Raw genomic sequence first — 19,581 nt, 5'->3', positions numbered from 1 at the left:
GATTTTTACCCTATACTGGCAAATATTTATGTAATTTGTAGGCTACTACCACGGTTCAGGGTATTGACATTCTTTTGACCCTCCTTCAGCCTGGAACTAGTACTTGGTGGTTACCTCTCTAGTAGGTCCTAAGAGGTGAGAGCACCAGCCATGCACAGTTTTCCAGACTGCCAGTCGCGGGTATGATTTATTTTTCAACCTGACTTCCTAGGAGTGACGCTTGGGTGAGAGAAGATTATTTGTCAGCCAGGGTCTGGTCAGAAGTTGAATTTATGCCCTTTGTGCCAATGAGGTGTATACTGTTGTGTTGATGGGTCTGTGTGTGACTTGGGGAATACTTTCAGGTCTGCCCATGTTCTGATCTTATCACTTCTGGGTAGGAGCAGCCTTGTGCACGTGCACGGCCTTCCTGACTCCAGCTTTGACTGTGAGTACGGGAACACTCTTCTTCTACATCTCTTTTCCTCATTCTCTCTCTTAAAGTTCTGGCTACTCTGCTGCTTTGCCTCATGCTTTGTATCATGGAGCGTCCATCTTCCCTTCATTACACTTTGCTAAGATGTCCATCGTTTTCAGTAATTCTCTTAGGCATGGAGTTCTCCACACTCTGTTCTAATAATAATAATAATAATAATAATAATAATAATAATACCCACTCAGACACAGCTGCAGAGCTCCATGGATCAGAGCTGGGGCAGGAAGAGGGTAGATGGTGAGCCCTGTGTTCTTGGCTATACCAGTCTGCAGTGGAATTTTCATCCTGCTGGGCTGGATGAGGTGAGAAAGGGACTGGGTCATGATTCAAATACTAAAGACTCACTATTCATACTGAGCTTTAGTAGATTTATTTTCTTGTGAATGTTTCTTTCTTGGCTATATACGCTTAGGACAGTTTCCATATACTTTAAATGATTGTATTTTTTAAAAATAATTTTCAACAATAAAACTTTTGTTTTTCTGGGAGGAGTTTCTTGAGAGCTCCTTACATTGCTGTTGCAGGAGTCCTGCCTCTTATATATGTGTTTGCATATGCAAGCCATGTGCATAGAAATGCATTTATAATGTATAGACACCCACATACATTTACAAATGAATAGGAAAAGATCTGGCAGCCCTGCACACTAGTATCAGCAGAATAGAAAATTAGGGACAACTGGCAATGTTCAGTCTTTAGTCTTTACTGTGTCAGTTATTTCTATTGATGTACTTCTGTCACTCTCCTGCTTTATATAACTTCTTAAGTTCCTGCCAGTCAAAATATTAAATCCTTAATTGTTGATAATCTGGATTCTTCATATTCTCTCTCCAGGTGATTTGCCTAATGTGTCCCTTACTTTCCTGTTTTCCTACTAAAATCCTTTTTATTGTTCAAGGCTCATCTGAAATATTACCTTCCCCATGATTCATTTCCTGATCATGCTTCTGTCATCCACATTCCTCTTCTTACAACTTTATGGGATCTATGGTTTAGTTAACATGATTTTTACTGCTAGGTTTTAAGTGTCTCAAGAGCAGGGTTTTTCTTATTCTTTTTTCTCCCTATCGTTTTACACAGAAAGTGTCATATACTAGGAACTCAGTGGAAGTTAGTCACTTTTTAATGAAATATATTTCACCATAACACGTGACACCAGAAATCTCTTGTTTATGGCTACAGCTGTACGTACATTAAACCTTAAGTGTAAGTAGGAATATGTATTCCATGAGGTACCAGTGAAAACACATTACCTTGAATACTTTGAAGAACACAGCACAAAGTGTATACGGCTGAGGATGTGAGAGAAATAACCCAAACTTCTGACACTCAGAAAAGGCAGTGCTAAAGAAGCTCATGTTTTCTGCAAGTCTGCTCTGCTCCAAGCGGCATACTAAGCATGAGGCACACATTAACTTCCTTTTTCTGTACAGTAGCCCTGAAATTTAGGTAGTATTCTCTTTTGCAGAAGGCAAGTGTGAGGTACAGAGCTGTTAAGTGAGTTGCCCGATGTCACAAAAATGGTAGCCGGTGGTGGCAGGGTTCAAACCCAGGCCTGATACACAGATTGGCATTCTTGAATTTTAAGTTCAGTCCTTGCAATAAAACTATTTTAAATTAATTATTGCACAACTGGCAGTCATCTTTGACTTTGCTTTCCGTGTTGGTGGACATTGTAAAAAAGACAGTGGTATATTGGACTGACTGCATCAGTCTGTCTCATCAGGTACTGTCGCACGTTGTATACGCCTAGACACAGTCAGGGGTGTGACTTCCAATACCCAGTGGATGAAAGTAAGAACAGCAAGCCGACCTACCATTTCGTGAAGAAATCGCATTTCAGATGTCTCCTTGGTGGGAGAGAGCAGTCATTGCCAACTAGCTGATGAGCAGACCTGTCTTTGAGGAGCAGTGTTGGCTAATGATCTCAAAGCAGAAACCATGTATCCACACTCGCATATGAAGTGTGGCAGGTTGTCCTCCCAAATTTTCCCCTTCCCTTTCTCCACAATAACAGCTAGATGGAGACTGTTTGGATAATGCCTCATTTTATTCATTTTAGCATCTTAGTCATACTGGATGCTGTGAGAAAAGCAGTTCTATACAGGTGGCAAAGTATATGTAAACATGCCATGAAGATTCCCTGTGCAATTGGAAATTACTTGTTTGATTTCAGCCAATAAGTGGAAGTCAGCCTAATAGGCTAGTGAGTTGAAACCAACTTGGTTTGTTTCTTAGCATGTGCTATCACATCAGCAGTGCATCTCCATGGTCTGCAGTGACAGATTTGTAGAGTGGGGATGTGTTGTGTAAGTGATCTTCTTTGTAGCACGTACGCAGCAGTGTTATAGACATTTGGCTACTTGGGAGAGAACGATTTGGTTAGTTGGACCCACTAGGGTTCTTTCTAAGACCTCTCAAGGGAAAGTCGTTAATATGTGGCTTCCCCTTATTCCCATGGCCAACAAAGCATGCCACCACTGACGCAAATGGTTAGAACAGCATGGGCCTTGGAACTGGACAAACCCCAACTCAAATCCTGTCTCCACCTACAGCTAACAGCACGACCTTGGATAAGTTACTAATGCCCTCTAGACTTCAGTGTTCTCACTTGTAAAATGGAAATAATATCATCTACCTCCTTTGTTTTTTTTCCAGGGATTATGTGAAATAATTAAGGTAAAAAAATTTTTGTTAAGTGTTATTTTGTTGTTTTAATTTAGCTTAGCACTTAGGTGCTATCTAAAGTACTGTGTGGAGCTGCTTTCAGAGAAGAGTCTTGGGCTCAGCATAGGAGAGAATCCTGAGGGATTGGTGATGCTTCTGTGGACATAGGATGGGGAATGGCAGCACAGTTTGCAGTATTTCTACCTTCAAATCTTACTCTGTCATTGTCATTGGTTTCTCCAACCCCAGATAAGAGAAAAATAAATAACTAGAAGGAAATATAGTCTTTCCAATACAGGATACTTCTTTTCACAATGTGTGGATTTTAAAAATTGTTCATTTACGATAAAGGATCTTAAATTTGATGTAAGCAACATATTTCTGATAATTGCATCTGTTGGTTCATGGGACTAAAATCCAAGAGAGGTTTGGAATAATTTAGGAGTTTTATGAGTCAGCCAACAAATATTGACCTATATTTCTAGACTCTAAGAGAAATTAGTCTGGGATAAAAACGAAACAAACAAACAACAACAAAAAAAAACCACGACTGTTGACTCTATAAATTAAAATGTGGTATTTTTTTCTGGCATTTAAATTTATATTTTTATTTCATAGTAGCATATATTTCAGTGAGTTATTTTTATTGTTGCTGCAGTTACAATTATTATTAATTCAGGCAGTTAGCAAGTTCAAAACGATGTGTCTTGGGCATTAAGGATAAGCCCAAAGGGGGAGAGAGAAAGAAAGAGGGAAGGAAAAGGAAGGGAAGAGGGAATGAGAAAGGAGAAGAGAAGGAAGAAAAGGAAGAAATGAAGGAAACAGAGTTTCTTTCTTCAAGGAACTCATAGCCTTGAGAACAGGCTATTTTTTTTTTTTAATTTAAATAATGGTTTAAAAATCATTTCAAGTAGCAGAAACATTTTAGATTAGGAAGGCAACTGCTAATGCACATTATTTGTTTCTTTAAATTGAATGTGCATACAAAAATCCCCTAGATTTGGTATTAAAATGCAGATTCTGACTCAGTCAGATGGGGCCCAGAGCGTGTATTTCTAACAGATTCCAAGATGATGTCAGTTGATACCCTGCTCCTAGAACCACACTTGGAGTGACATGACATCGTATTGGCCTAGCCTTACCATCAATGACGACTTCACTCTGAGGCAGTGTAGTTTTCCTTGGGGAGACCAGTGCATACACTTAGAGCAGCACTTCTGAAATATGGCTGCACGTTGGAATTTTCTACGGAGCCTACAAAAATGATTGATGCCTGAATCTCATCCTTTCCCCCACATCCCCAGAGATTTTAATGTAATTGATGTAGGGTGTGATCTGGGCTTCAGGATTTTTAAAAGGTCCCCAGGTTTATTAAGTTTCTGTGACAAAGCACCACAAGCTTAGTGGCTTAAAAAACACAAATTTACAAATTTATTGTCTTTCAGTTCTGTAGGTCATAAATCTGACAAGGATCTCACTGGGCTAAGATTAAGGTGTCAGAAGGCTGCATTCTTTTCTGGAGTCTCTAAGGGAAATCTATTTCCTTGCCACTTCCAGTTTCTAGAGGCTACTTGCTTCCCCTGACTGATAGCCCACTTCAAAGCCAGTTAATCGGGCCAAGTCTTCCTTATGCTGCTGTCTGTCTGATTCCCTTTTCAGAATCACTCTTCTGCTTTTCAGGGCTCTTGTGATTACGCTGGGTCCGTCCACATATTCCAGGATCATCTCCCTATTTCAGTGTTAGCTAATTAGCAATCTTAGTTCCATCTGCAACCTTATTTTTTCTTTACTATGCCTCCTGTCATATTCTGGTTTCAGGGAATAGGACGTAGACCTCTTTGGGGACCATTATTATGCCTACCACATCTTATGATTCCTATATTCAGCCAGGATGCAAACCAAATAGAGCAATGTCATTTAAATGAGACCAAAGAGAAATAAAAATGATCTAGAGGCATGGCAGGGGGAGATAGACTTAACCTTTTACCCTTGTCAGGTATGCCTCACTTTAATAATATATGTGTATTTTTTTTTTTGTATTTTTTTTTTGGCCTGAGGAAATAAAATCTCTTCTTTAATATGTGCTCACTTGGTTCCTGTTAGATATACAGAATATAAGATGAACTGAGGGGGAAAAAAAAAAGGTCCTAAGAAAGGAAATAAATGGGTGGTGTGAGGAGAACCTTCAAATACCAATTTGGTATTTGTGAATTATTCACACACTGTGGATTGAACCTTTTCATTTTATTCTTCAAGTTTATGATCTTCACCCTTTTTTGTGCCTCTGGCCACTGCTTATTTTAGATGTCTGATAAATCTCTGAAATGCCAATACCCTGGGCACAGAAGACCACACGGTGACACCTACGCTTTAGTGACAATTCAAAGGTAAAGGTGATACTGAAAGAGTAATGAATCACCTTGTATTTAATGGGGACCCTATTGTAATGCAGATACGGTTGTTCTGAGTAGTCTTATCCTTCAAAATTTAAAACAGCATGGTTTGACAGTTAAACGTGATAGGGGAAATAACTGTATTACAATGAAAGTAATCAACTTCTCACATTTGCATATTTGCATGGAAAGTAAGCGACTGAAAATCTAGGGTGGGGAATTGGGTAAATATTTTAAAATTCCAAATACAGGGACCAAAATTATTTACATAAAAAGAGTCAAATGTCTGATTTCACATAATAGTTTACGCATTCCTTCTTTCTGATTCTCATTTTATGTCAAGTAAAACTTTCTGGAAACCTGAACAATGATTGCATAGATGATTGTAAATATGCTCAGTGTGAGCATACAAAGCTAATACATAAAACACCCAAGGAAAACAGATTATCACATAATCCGTAGTCTAGAAATTACTTTTTTCAGAGATCCTTTTCTAACCCAAGTCAGGATTAACTGGTCCTCATTTATAGTCCTGTCAGAGCTTCTACTACACCAGTCAAAACCTTTGTCTCACTACTTGCTAATTGTCTTTTTATTAATCTGCATCCCCACCAAGTGTTGAGACACATGAGCATAGAGATCTCACGGCTTCTTCAGCAATACATTTATTGTGTTTGGCACATTCTCGTAGAGATCAGTCAATCGAAATCAATTGAATGAATGAACAAATACATTTATATTCCAAAGGTTCTTACTTGAAGTCACAAATACAATAAAACAAAATCTCCAGATTTAGCTTGACAATGGTAAATACTTTTTCTTTTTAATTATTATTCAAATATACTGTCAAGGGCTTACGCCAGTGGCTGCAAATACAAACACCAGATCCTAGCCCTTCATGAGCTCCCTTCTCAGGCGAGACACAGATACTTAAACAGAACGTTACAATATGCTCTGCTAAGTGCTGTGGTAGACACACAGACAGCGTGTTCTCATTAGGAAAAGGGGTAAAGAAATACTTCAAGACAGACCTCCTGGGAAAGATGACGTTAAAGATGAACTCTAAAATACTATTGGACTTAGCCATGAGACGGATCGAAGAAGTATACAGTCATCTGGAAGAAGGGGGAAAGAATGGATATGGTGAAAAGTGCACTTAAGAGGTAGGGAATTATTTGACTTAATTAACTGAGCTTGCCTATCAGGATGCCAAGCCAAACACCAGCTCTACTGTCATGGATAAGTCATACAAGACCCATGTAGACTGTATTTTCCATGTATAATGTACTCCCATGTATAATCCCCACCCACGTTTCTGGCCCAAACTTTCAGGGAAAAAAATCTCTCACTTTAATTTCTTAATTCAAATTTTTATTTTATTGCATTTAGGTACTTGTCTTTGTATTATAAAGGAATTTTGGCATTTATTTTTTTTAACATATTATGGTACAAGAAATTTTATGTTACAAATAATTACAAAACACAAGAACAGATACAAGGTACAAGAAATTTTATGGACCGGTAATAAATTTACAATATGTACTTATCATAGAAGGCCTAGAACTCTTCATTGTTGCAAGTTCTTCGTAAGTTCAACAAAACCCGTTTATTGTATTCCAGGGTATTATTGCATACAGATATCATTATTGATTTCTAGAGTTACACTTTTAACTCATAAGCATACATAAAATAATTAAAAACATTTATATAGATATGGAATCAGTACCACCCATGTATAATGCACATCTTTTCCCTCAGAAATTTGGGCAAAAAAGTGCGTGTTATACAAGACAAAACTACAATATTTAAGTTATGTAGCATCTATTATAATGCAGTTATTCCTCTCTCATATCACATTTAACTCTCATACTTGACTGTTTTGAATTTGAAAAATAAGACTACTCAGAACAACCTTATTTGCATCATAAATGGCCTGCATTAAATTTCACTGAATGAAATCATATTAAAATATTTTAAATAATTCTCTCAAAGTCTGAGTTCCTAGACGAACCACATCAGCATCACCTGGGACGTTGTTAGAAATAAAATTTCTTGTGACCCACCCCAGACCTACTAAATCAAAAACTCTAGGGCTAGGACCCAGAAATCTGCATTTTAATATGTCCTACAGGTGACTATGGTATATGCTCCACTTTGACAACCACAAGAGCAGCTCTGTAGGGAAACATGTTAATTTGCTGTTACTAATGGTGTCGGTTGTGGTGGTTGGTAATGGTGATGGAAGTGCTGGGTACAATATTAGGAAAAGCCCCCATCTTGGTGAATCTGTTTGGAGTTTGGATGTTATTGTATTTATGTGAGTGTTTTGTTTTGTTTTTTCTGCGTGCCTTACAGGAGCCATGGCTTTCTCCCAATATCCCTTTAATCACATACTTTCTAGAATTGTAGAAGGTGAAAGTCTCACAAGGTTCAGGGGCTAGAGGGAATTGCTCCATTCCAATGTCAGGCAGATAGTTCAAATTAAGACAGTGTCATATTTTCTTAGAATTTGTGAAATTCTCTCCATTGTGACTCTGCAGTTTTGACAAGAAGATATATATATATATATATATATATATATATATATATATATATATATATATATATATCCTAGATTCATTGGAGATTTATTTTGCTTGCTAATAGAAGCTACTTAAATTTTACATTTTAATTATCGGTTTAGTTGATAAGTACTTTAATTACCCAGCTGTTAGTCAGAACCACCACTGGCTTCTTGCACTACTAATTAAAGATTAGTTTTGAAACAGCTGTCATTGTCTTCAAAAGTCTGTAGATGTGAAAGTAAATACGTATTTTCTTCTTCTACTTTTATTCTGCTTAGAAGCATTAATTAGAGGCAACTTTGCCTTTTGATAATGACTCCTACAAATTGTGTTGACATTACTTCCACTGGTGTAGGTAGTGACTCTGAAGATTTGTGGTCAAGTTCTGGATTTTTTGAACTGTATAATTGGGAGCTCAGCTAGCACAAGTGTGTGCAGTGAAACAGAGTTTCAGAGAAAATTCCCTTTATCCCAGCAGCCACAATCATACCATAGAAAAGTTTCACTGAATGAACAGGGCAACCAGAAAGTTCTATTGAACATATATGATATTTCCAACCATGTGGTTAAATGAAGGCTACAGTATTTCTTATTTCAAACATAAAGTTAGAAATAATGTCAAGAGTTTGACTGTTCCGATCACCTAATTCTTAGTAATACTAGGCTGATACCTTTCCATTAGGGTAGTGTTGAATATCCATTATAATGGTGTATGTTTCCAATGATTCTAAATTATTCCTTTGCAAAGTACGTTTCTTAGAACACAATTTCTCCATTTGTTTGTGGTGGAGGAGGGGTGTAGGAGGATGCTAAGAGTGCAGAGGTCAAATACACTTGGTTAATGCAACAGATCCCTCTTGGAGGGACACATTATCATATTAAAGATTTTAATACATTTTGAAATATGTTTAATAGAAGTACCCAACTCTTTTTATGAATATGAGTCCTGTAATTTTCAAAATAACTGTTACAAGCACATCTTTTAAAATGTCCTTTGGAAAGGTTTTCCATTACAGTTGATTGTTTTTTTTATAGGTATTAATAGAAACATCATTACACTTTGGGCCTAATTACTAATTACATGAAGTTATTAAGCAGAATAAATATTTTACTTTTGTTCTCCATAAAATACGACAAAAATACTCTGATGTAAAATATTCTGTCCATACCAGAGAACAACTCTCTCCATTCCTATGTAGATTTCTTTTTCCCACATTCAGCACGTGATGCCAGTGTGCCTTTCAATATGGAAGGCAGCGTCATGCTTTGTTCTACATAAATCATAGAAACATACCTGAGAGATTCTATCACTCTGAGACCATATTTTTTCGATGTTTTGGAGCCATTAGACTTATTGTGTAACACTGATAAACTGAGAAGCATGGCAAAGGACATTGATAATTTAGCAAACATTTGTTAAGTATCTACTTTGTTCTGCTAACTGAACTGCCCTCAGGCTTTCTGAAAGCAACATCTCATCTTGTACCACATTTCCTGTTAGTCAGAATAAGCAATCTGGGGTGGCGTGAGACCAATTCTAAAGCCTTAGTGTCTTTTCAGAACAGTTTATTTCTCACTTACGTTGAAGTCTGAGGCAGGTCAGATGTCTGTCTTCCAAGTGGTGATGCTAGAACCCACACTGTTTATATCTTATGTTTCTATCATGTTGAGGCTTCAAGGTCAGGCTAGTGTCACCCCCCAGGCAGATTAAGGCAGGAAGGTTTGGGGGAGTGATGGGGTTGGGAACAAAGCATGACTCTGTCTGTCCATATCCTCTAGGCCTCAACCTAGTCATGTAATCTAACTATAAAAGAAGCTGGGAACTGTCATGTTTCTATGTTTCCATGAAGACAAAATGTGACTGTTGAGCATCTAGCCAGTCTTTTCAATAAAAAGGAAGAAAGATCATTCTCAAGAAATCAGTTCAACCAACTAATATGATCTAATGACACTATACGGAATAGGAATTCTAGACCAAGCAAACTGTGTGCACGTGTACGAGTGCATACACATGCATCTAGGCAGGCATGCATGCATTTGAGTATGTATTGTGGGCATGTAAGCCCTTAGCAGTTGCTGATCTTGTCACTGGCCACTTTCCAATGTTGTTATTGCAGAGAGGGAAGCTCCATTTCAAAATAGACAAACAGATATGCTTTTCAAAGTTGTTCAATAGCCACAGGCTGTGGCCTTTAGCTACAGCATCTCAGTCATCAATAAACCTTTATGCTTCCCCATGCCTGAGACTGTACAGCAGAAATGCTGAGGGTGAGATAATGCTCCCTCCACAGGGAAGTATAAGGCAAGACAAAGGAAGAAAGTAGGGGATTCCCAATGACGTCCTTGGTGCACTTGCGGAGTCTGCTGTTCCTTTTCTGTTTACTTACAAAGAATGGTCTAGACTATAGGGTTCCTGCATTGTTTTTTCTGACAGGACTCTGCTATTATTTTTAAATGCATGTTTCAAAGAATAAAAGGGGGATATCTGTGACTTAAAAAGTCATAAGTTAATAAATGATGATTAAGCACTTCTGTCACTCAGCTATTAGTCACATATTTTTCCATGTTTAGCAAAAATGGAATTTTCCCCGTTAGTTATTAGTGACATTTAACCAAAATAATTATCTCCCTCATACAATTGCGTTAGCAGTTGAAAGTTCTATTTTAGCTCTTTTCTGTGAAACTGGCAGAACAGCATCATCTTCATTTCTATGAACAAGATTGTCTTAACCTTGCCAAATACAGCAAAGTCATTTGCATTTTCATTAATAAATAAGCACATTTTCATTAATAAATAAATTGTTAAGAGCAGCAACGTGGGTGGTTCTGTCCACCTTTATTTTCTTCTCTGCATGCATTAAGCTTCGTAGTTTCCACAGTTCTGAATCACCATATCAGTGCCCTTTTCTGAGCATAATGATGGCTGCGTAGATCACCCTAAACCAATTCTCACTTGACCTAATGGTTCAGAGTTGACAGAATGATTGAATCCCAGCTGTTTCCCACACAGGCAACTAGAATGACCTTGGGCCCATCTCGTTACCTCTCTGAGCTTAGATTTTTTCATTTATAAAATGAGGTTAACAGCAGTACCACACCTGTCACATAATAAGCACCCTGTAATATTAACTGACATTATTCAGCACACGTTTTCTTTTTAATCTCTTGTAATTCAAGACACATTTAAGACAAAGTTTATTTGAAAGAATCAGCTACCGATTTATTTGTAAAGTACTTACTACTTGCCAGGCCTGGAGACGTGGAGAGGGGAAAGAAAAAAGTCCCCGCCTTTGACAAACTCAGTCTAACAGAGTCGATAGATGGGTAACCCGATCACTACAATATGGTTATGAAGTCATGATGTCGAAGGAGAACAAAGGAACCGATGATTCCTTTTACTAGAGTAGATCTGAGAAAACGTCAAAGCAGAAGAGACAATTACATGCGAGGTCGAAGGATGAGTCGGGGTGCACTAGGTGACGAAGGCAAAGACATTTTAGGCAGAGAGAAGAGCTTATGAAAGGGGTTGATATGATAGAGTGGGATGTAGGGGAATTGTGACTCCCTCACTGTAATACTGTCTATAGACTGTATGTGTGCACCAGAAGGCAGCCACAGGAGAAGCGCCTGTGCCATTTCAAATACCAAGGGCGTAGCATTAAAGCACGTGAAGGGTAAGAGTGATACTGGAATCGCTGACGATTACTGATAGGCGTTTGGAGACAACTCTCCTTTATTTATTCCAGGTAAGCAGGGAAAACGGGAGAATAACACAAGCATAAAGCTAAACTCCCGTCTTTAGAATTCAGCTTTTGGAAAGAAACTTGCATTGTTAGATTTATGTATGTAATAAATAATTTGAGAAAATATTGTGGGCAAAGGACCTCACTTGGTACAGTGAAAAACAGGTACTGTTCCCGTACTTGAGCACTTCTTGTCTGTCATAGTTTTTCATTTCACTACATACTGTCTTGTGACATGTTATTGCTTAGTTTTTAAATGAAAAGCAATGCAGAGATTATACAAACATAAATATATATTAACTACATATATGTATATAATATATGAGTATATCCATGTTTAAATATAAATTTCTACCTGACTAGATATAAATCTCCCTGCAGCAAGGATTATGTTTAACATTCTTTTGCGTGCCCAATAATGAGTACTCCACAAAAAATTGTCAAATATATAAATGCATGAGTTGCACATAATCACATATTTAGCTGGGAAGGCTCCTCTCTCTCAACTCTGCCATGTTTTTTCTTGGTTTCTGCCCAGGATTTCTTGTATCACATTTTATACTTTCCATTATGATTATCCCATTGCTGTCTGAGAATCTCACAATGTTGGGCTTGGGTAAGTGTATCAACTTCGTAAAACTAATAATTAATAATAATTATTTTTATTTTATTAAAATTAGTTTATTTGATTAAAACTAATAATTGATAATAATACTATTTTATCAAGTGCCAACTATATGTTACGTTTGGTTCTTTATTGTTATTTTACATGACAATCTTGCACGGAATTATTCTTATCATTCTATAGATCACATGTCTTCAACCTTGAGAGGTATGCAATGTGCCCAAGACCACACAGCTAATATGCCACAGGAACCAAAATTTGAATCTGTGGTTCTCTGTTTCAAACACTTCATTCGTATACCACTTTAGCGTTTACAAAACACTTCTATGCGTTATTTCATTTAAACTTCTCAACTTCCTGGTATGTACATAGTCACCAGATCCTATAGATGAAAGAACTGAGGCTCAGAGAGGTCAAGTAACTTCCTCATGACATATAGTTGAAAGATGAGAGGACTTGAATGCCGTTCCAGGTTTTCTTTTCAGCTACACTATGGTTACTCCACAAAGTGTGATTGGATAGGTGCCTTCACTACTGGAATGTTGTAGTCAACTCTCAATATTTCTGTCAGTAAGTCAAACTGAGTATAAAGATTTAAGGGGGGTGAAATGTCAGTTCTAATCAAAATAGAAGTCTATATAGAAAGGTTAAATATTTTAAATATTTTTTTTATTTTATTTTAATAAATTCTTCTCGCTGACACATCAATCCATTCTGCCATCCACACAGCCCCTTAATGAGAAGCAAATTAAGTTGTTGGAGAACAAATTCAGTAAGTTGTGTTTTTCCATGGACCAGTGGCAAAGAGAAGAGAAAGTGCTTGTGCCAGGCTGTTGGCTGACGAGCGCTAATGGCATTCAGTCTTGTGAAATGGATATTAATGATTCTGCAGTGTTTAACTTGGTTTGCTCTTGATGGATTTTCCCCTTCTGAATTAATGTCTATCTACTCTTGATTAATTTAGAGTGATTGTACTGTGAGTCAGTTAATTACATTTTCGTTCTAAAATCAAATATCATTCTTGTGATGAAGGCAGTCATTTTGATTTCTCACGAAAATAGTCCTTAATAGCCTCACGTATAGATTTCACAAAGTTAGCAGGGCAAGTTCTTCTTCATGCAGGAAGGCTGCACCAAAGCCAGAGAAGCTTGTCATAAATCTCAGTTAGGATCTTATCCTGTAACGCCCCAGGTAGAGCTGTTTGAGGAGCACATGGTGCTGTCTCAAACCAGATGCTTTCTTAGCTAATGTAGAAAATATTTAAAAATGTGTTCTGTAAATTTTTTGCTCCAGGACATGTATTTGAAAGAGTTTTGAAATACTTTAAGGTTGTTCCCAGGAGAGAGAAAACAGTATTGTAAAGAGAACACTGAATGTAAATTATGAAAAGTCTAGATTTTTCTTCTAATACTAAATGAATCTGTCATCTAACCTCTTCTATAAGTAAAATCGGCCTTCTAGTGTCTGCTTTCCAGATTTAAAAACAGGTGCACGAGCCATGTGACCTTTGAAAGAGTGTGTTAAACAGTTTAGATGTGCAGTGTGACTGTTGCTATTTTCTTAAGTTCCATGTCTATGCAGTAGACATTATATTTTGCTTTCAAAATTGAAATTGTTCTCTTATAAGCACAACTTTATAGGATTAAAAATAATAATAAATGCAGATGTTGCAATTCCTGGCAAAAAAGTACTGGCCAGTAATTTAGGATTTCAACTTTGGAGTCAGCCAGACCTAGGATTATATGTGATTATTATTTGTAAATTACATGTAAATCCTTGAGCAAATCACCTAATTTGCTAGGATTTAATTTTCAAATCTACAAAGCTTCACCTAGTAATGGAAACTCCCTCATAGTATCATTGAGAGGATTCCATAAAACGACGAATGGAAAGGACCCAGTATAATCCCTTGCCTCACACTTAGCTCAATAAAGGATAGTTCTCTCTTCACATAGTACAGATAATTAATTTTTGTAGAGAATCATTTTTCAGATAATTTCAGTAAACTGAACCCTCCAAGTTGTCTAAAAGCCAGTTCAGTCTCAGCGTGCATTATTACTGATCAAAAAGAAGCTGAAGGCATTGGTCTTGCAATTGTCACTGTAGGATGCCTGTGGACTGCCCCTCCGACCCCCCCAAGCCCCCCCCCCACCATTTGTCCTGTGCACCAAGCTTTGCTTCAGATCATCAGCATCTATATTCCACTGGAAAAATAAAATTGTTTTTTTCCCCTTTAGATGCCTGAGTATGTCTGACATTGTCCTTAGTACTTTATATAACTTATTTTATGTTCATAACCCTCCTGCAAAGCAAATATTGGCACACTTTTACAAATGGAGAGATTAAAAATTAAAGAAGGCAAGTAATTATCGCCTCGCTGGTAAGCAGTAGAATTAGTATTCACACCCAAGGCTCTTCCCTTCAGTTCTGCATAATTTCACTTTTGGTTGTGCATCTGAAAACATCTAGTTTCTTAAAGATACGGGTTATTGAGAGACAGCTGTCTGGAAGAATATCTGCCCAAATGTTAACTGTGGTTCTGGGAATTTCAAATGAATTTGGCTGATTCCTTGTACTTTGAAAATGTTTTTAAATGTTCTTATTCCAATGATACACATCTACTTTTAGCAAATAGTGGTTTTTAGCTATCTAATCATAGTGAAATTTCGTCTCATTTCAGGTGATCCGTATGAGCAGAAAAAGCTATTCACTCAGTTGAGGCTGGTTTTCAGCCTTACTGACTATCAAGCTGGTACGATAACTATTGTTCACGCGGGCAGAGTTCTCCTTTAGAAAGGGTGACTCATTATAAGGCAACGCGACGTGTGTGTTCCCACCGTCTGAAAATAAATGTGGAGGGACAATAGGGAGAAGACACAAAGCAAACACTTGTTTTGTCCTCCAACTTTGAAGGCTCTCTTGGCTGACGTTCACAGCAGTTTCTTTTCTTTTTTCAGTTAACAGAGTTTACTTTGTAATTCGCTTTTTCACTCAAAGAATCCAGACCCAGGGAATTGAGGGTTCTCTGAAAGCAGATGGTGAAAATGTGTCTCTTTTCTTCTTTCTGACAGGAAAGGCTCTCTGTCCAATGTCACCAATGTCGTCCTTCCAAGGAACTGCCCATTTCCAAGTGTAGCGACTGGCTAGCATGCAAAGAGAGTGGAATTCAGATTCAGAAGACCAGGTATGAGTCTTAGCATTGTCTTTAATTAATTGTGCCTTTAGTCGTATGTTCTTGCTGAATGTCAAATTCTTCGTAATTTATTCACCTAACATTTACTGAATTCATATTATATGCCAATTATTTGTTCTATGTACTAGGATATAAAGCTGATCAAAATCAATATAGAAATGATCTTTTGCAGTTGTCATTCTAGTGGTATAGATGAGCCTCAGCGAAATAGACTGAGGAACACAAATCTACAAAGTGTAATAAGTCTTCCAAAGGGAACTAGGAAGAAGGTGTGGGGGTATGATAGGAAAGAATGTTCCCCATATAGGTAAAGGGTGTGCAAATGCCCTAAAGGAGAGGGGAGCATGGCTTAATTAAGAAACTGTATACAGCTGAGAGCTCAGAGCAGGTTGGAGAGTGATAAAGGTATGGATGAACAGGTAAGGAGGTGAGGAAGGGACAGTGGTGCCCCTCAAATGTTTATTTATTCACGTACATTGCCCACCTCCTTTTCAGTTGGGTGAGCTCTGTGAATAACATTCAGGCTGAGGGAATTAAAGCCCATGTACAATGTTCTAGTCCTTCTTCCCTTCCTGTGATGAATGAGGACACTTGTATTAATTATATTGGCAAAACCTCCAGAGCTCAGCAGCCTGCATGGAAGTCAGTGGAGGACAGTTGATCTGAAGGTTTGTGTGCATGGCTCTGTGCAAAACTTTGTGTGAGCAAAAAAATGAAAATTTGCTGTGTTAGGACACTGATGTTTTGGGATTGTTTGTTACTGTCGCACAACATAACCTAACCTGACTATCACAGGTGGTATCAGACGGAGACTTACAGACCAAAGTAACAATTTGGAACATTTTTTCTGAGACCAGTGGGAAAGCCCTGAACTAGCTTCAAAAAAGCAGGACGTATTAGATGCTGTTTTCTGGGAGGGGGGGGAGCCATTCTATACTAAATACTTGAAAGAATGATGAGGAAAGCAAGATTAAGAGAGTTTTGATAACTATAAAATAAGAATCATCGCTCCTGATGATTCTCACAAGAATACTGGAGAGACTAACTGTGGAAAAAATCAATTTGGCATTTTGCAAACTGCAAACCATCAGACAAATATTCTGGATTTTTGACATGAATTTTTAAAACATTTTTGACATGAATCTATGGTCCCAGCAGTTTTCCTTTTGCCCTAGAAGCCAGCGTCTTTGATCGATCGCCATGTCGTTGTGATCCGTATACCAAAATAGTAATTCTGTGAAATTAGTGAGGCTGTCCTGCCCCACAGTCAATAGCAATTTGGTATATATGGATTGAAATGTAGAAAATTGCTTAATGAGAAAGTCCTCAAATGTTTCAGAATCAAGTTTTCAATCTGCACCCTTGTTGAGATGCCAATATCTGTTACCTTAACTCAATCACATATAGGATGTTCTCATCTCCTTGTCTTTTGCTAATCATTGGAAGTTTGGATTGATAAATAAATTCGGGACCTGGCTGAGTAATGTAGTCTATTTTAGAAAATGAGCTTTATAAAGGATTTTACTTTGACGGTTTTTCTACACAGTAAATGATGAAGAATCTTGATTTTGTGTTCTATGAAATTAATAAAGAGAGAGGGACATGTACTCCACAATGTAAAAAGACATAGTACGTATTATATTTTAGGTGCTCTGTCAGGAGGAATATGCTGACCAGATGCAGACACAGCCCCTATCCTCAAGTTTACAGTCTAGTAAGGGGATTGGGCATCTCTATCCTATTTGGTCAAACCTAGTACTGTTTATTAGCCACCTCTTAGATGGTAGGGCTTGTACTTGGTCACGATCAATCATTAAATAATTTAATTTTTAATACTTTCCATTTAATTTTTCTAATAACAACATAACTTGTTCCCTATGTGCTAGACACTGTGCTAAGAGTTTTATATACATGATTTTAGTGACTCTTTACTCCACCCCTCATAAAAAGGGATTATTAACCGCATTCTCCAGAGGAGGGAATTAAGGCTCAGAGTCATATCTTGATGTCCCTAAGATGATGCTCTTAGTGCATGGTATGTGATCTGTGTCCCCTCCCCATGTCTTTTCTCTCACTACCATGCATAGTATACTTCTAGGATTTTCCCCTCCGAAGTAAGATGAGTAAAAAAGATAATTTTTAGACTTCTGTCTAAAAATACATTCAATGGAGTGCTGTATGGCAGAGTATTATTGGTGTTTGGGAAAATAATTTTCCATAGTGTACCCATAATAAGTTTGGGTACAACGCACAACTACCTCTTTTTATCACTTTCCTTCAGAGACACTGTATGTATCTGTTTTGCATATTTCCAAGCGAAGACATGGTATGTGGCATCTTCTAAAGGTATTTAATCACCGAGCCATTTATTCATGGGGTGTTTCAGGGGAGTTCTTTTCCTCAGCGCACCCTGGAGCCTGACTCTGAAAGGGTCAGAGGTCACAATGTTACTGTCCATTGAAGCTGAGGAGAGGTCAGAAATCCCTGAGTGGGGAGGAGAGCTCTTTTGTCTTTTTCTCTTCGGCCCAGAATGACATCTGTGGGGCATCTTCCATAGATGTAAGGGCACTTTAAAACCATCTCAGGCTTACTGCCCCCTTTATATCAGTAAAAAATACAGCAACAGAAACTGTCTATAGCTGATTAACATAGAGAACAAATGTATTGGAAGGACATTGGAAAGCTTTAGGAATTACTGAGGAGGCTGAGGCATAAGGTTTGGGACTGTGCCCTGGGCCAGTGCAGAACTAGTTGGGAGAGCACTGAGTTCATGAAGTCCTGGCCCCTGCAGTTTGTTACACTGGTCCTGAGGCTCAGCGTACCCTACTCTGCCGGCCGCATTGCTGTCACTGATGCCTCAGAAACCTGGTCCTTCTACACTTACCACTAACACAACAAAATCTCCCCTGGGTGACCTTAGGGTTGGTTCATCCAATTGATGTGGTTTAGATCCTGTGCCTGATTCATGGCTACAAAGGAGACTTTAGAAAATAACCATCTGCCAGGTCCATCTTTCATAAGGCAGGATACAGTTTTGGCCTTATCATGTGCACAGTTCAGAAAATGGACAGATACCATGAATGTGCTGACAAATTTATCATTTTCCATTAAATTTTCCAATTTAAAACACATAATTATATTGTCTTTGTGAACTGTACTTGACCTCGTAATGTTTATGCCCATTTTAAAAAGGGATAACTTAGTGCAGGCAGTACTTAGATCAGGATCTTGAACATGGTAGGTGCTCAGTAAACATCTGATAAATGTGTGTCTGCAAAGTGCAAATACAAACCCAGGGCCACATGATAAATATCAGAGTTGGGATACGAATGCAAATCTTATTTTCAGCCTTTGGATTTTTGATTTCCTCATATAAAAACAATTATACAATTTGTTAGTAATATTTTTCCTACTACTTACAGAAGAATTAAAGATGCCAATATATTCTAGATATGTGAGAAAATACGTAGCGTTCTCAGTTAAATATGAGCTTACATGGGTAGCATGGTTTTCTTACAATTTTTATTACTAGCCAAAATTTAACAGGAATGAACAAATAATTTATTTTTATCACCAGGTTGGCACAGTTTAGTTCATTGGATGCACAGGGTAGGAAGCAAAGAAACCCCTTGGATTCCATTGTAATACAGAATATTACTTATTGAACACAAACTATGTGAATAGCATTGGTTTTTAGATTTAGAGAGTGGCCCCACTCTAGAAAAGTGACGCATTCTCCCAGAAGGCTCAGATTGGCATTCCTATCTTAAGCTACCTGAAAATAAACATGAATTAGTTGCCCAGAAAATTTACTCCATCTTTGAATTTTAAAATTTCCTAAAGTTATTTCATGTCGGCCTGATGGAAGAGAATTTGTAATAAGAAATTTAAAAGACAAAAAAAAAAAAGCTGTAGTCTTCT

The sequence above is a fragment of the Rhinolophus sinicus genome, linkage group LG10 (assembly GCF_036562045.2).
Source record: "Rhinolophus sinicus isolate RSC01 linkage group LG10, ASM3656204v1, whole genome shotgun sequence".
Classification (NCBI taxonomy): domain Eukaryota; kingdom Metazoa; phylum Chordata; class Mammalia; order Chiroptera; family Rhinolophidae; genus Rhinolophus; species Rhinolophus sinicus.
Note: the sequence above shows the minus strand (reverse complement) of the source record.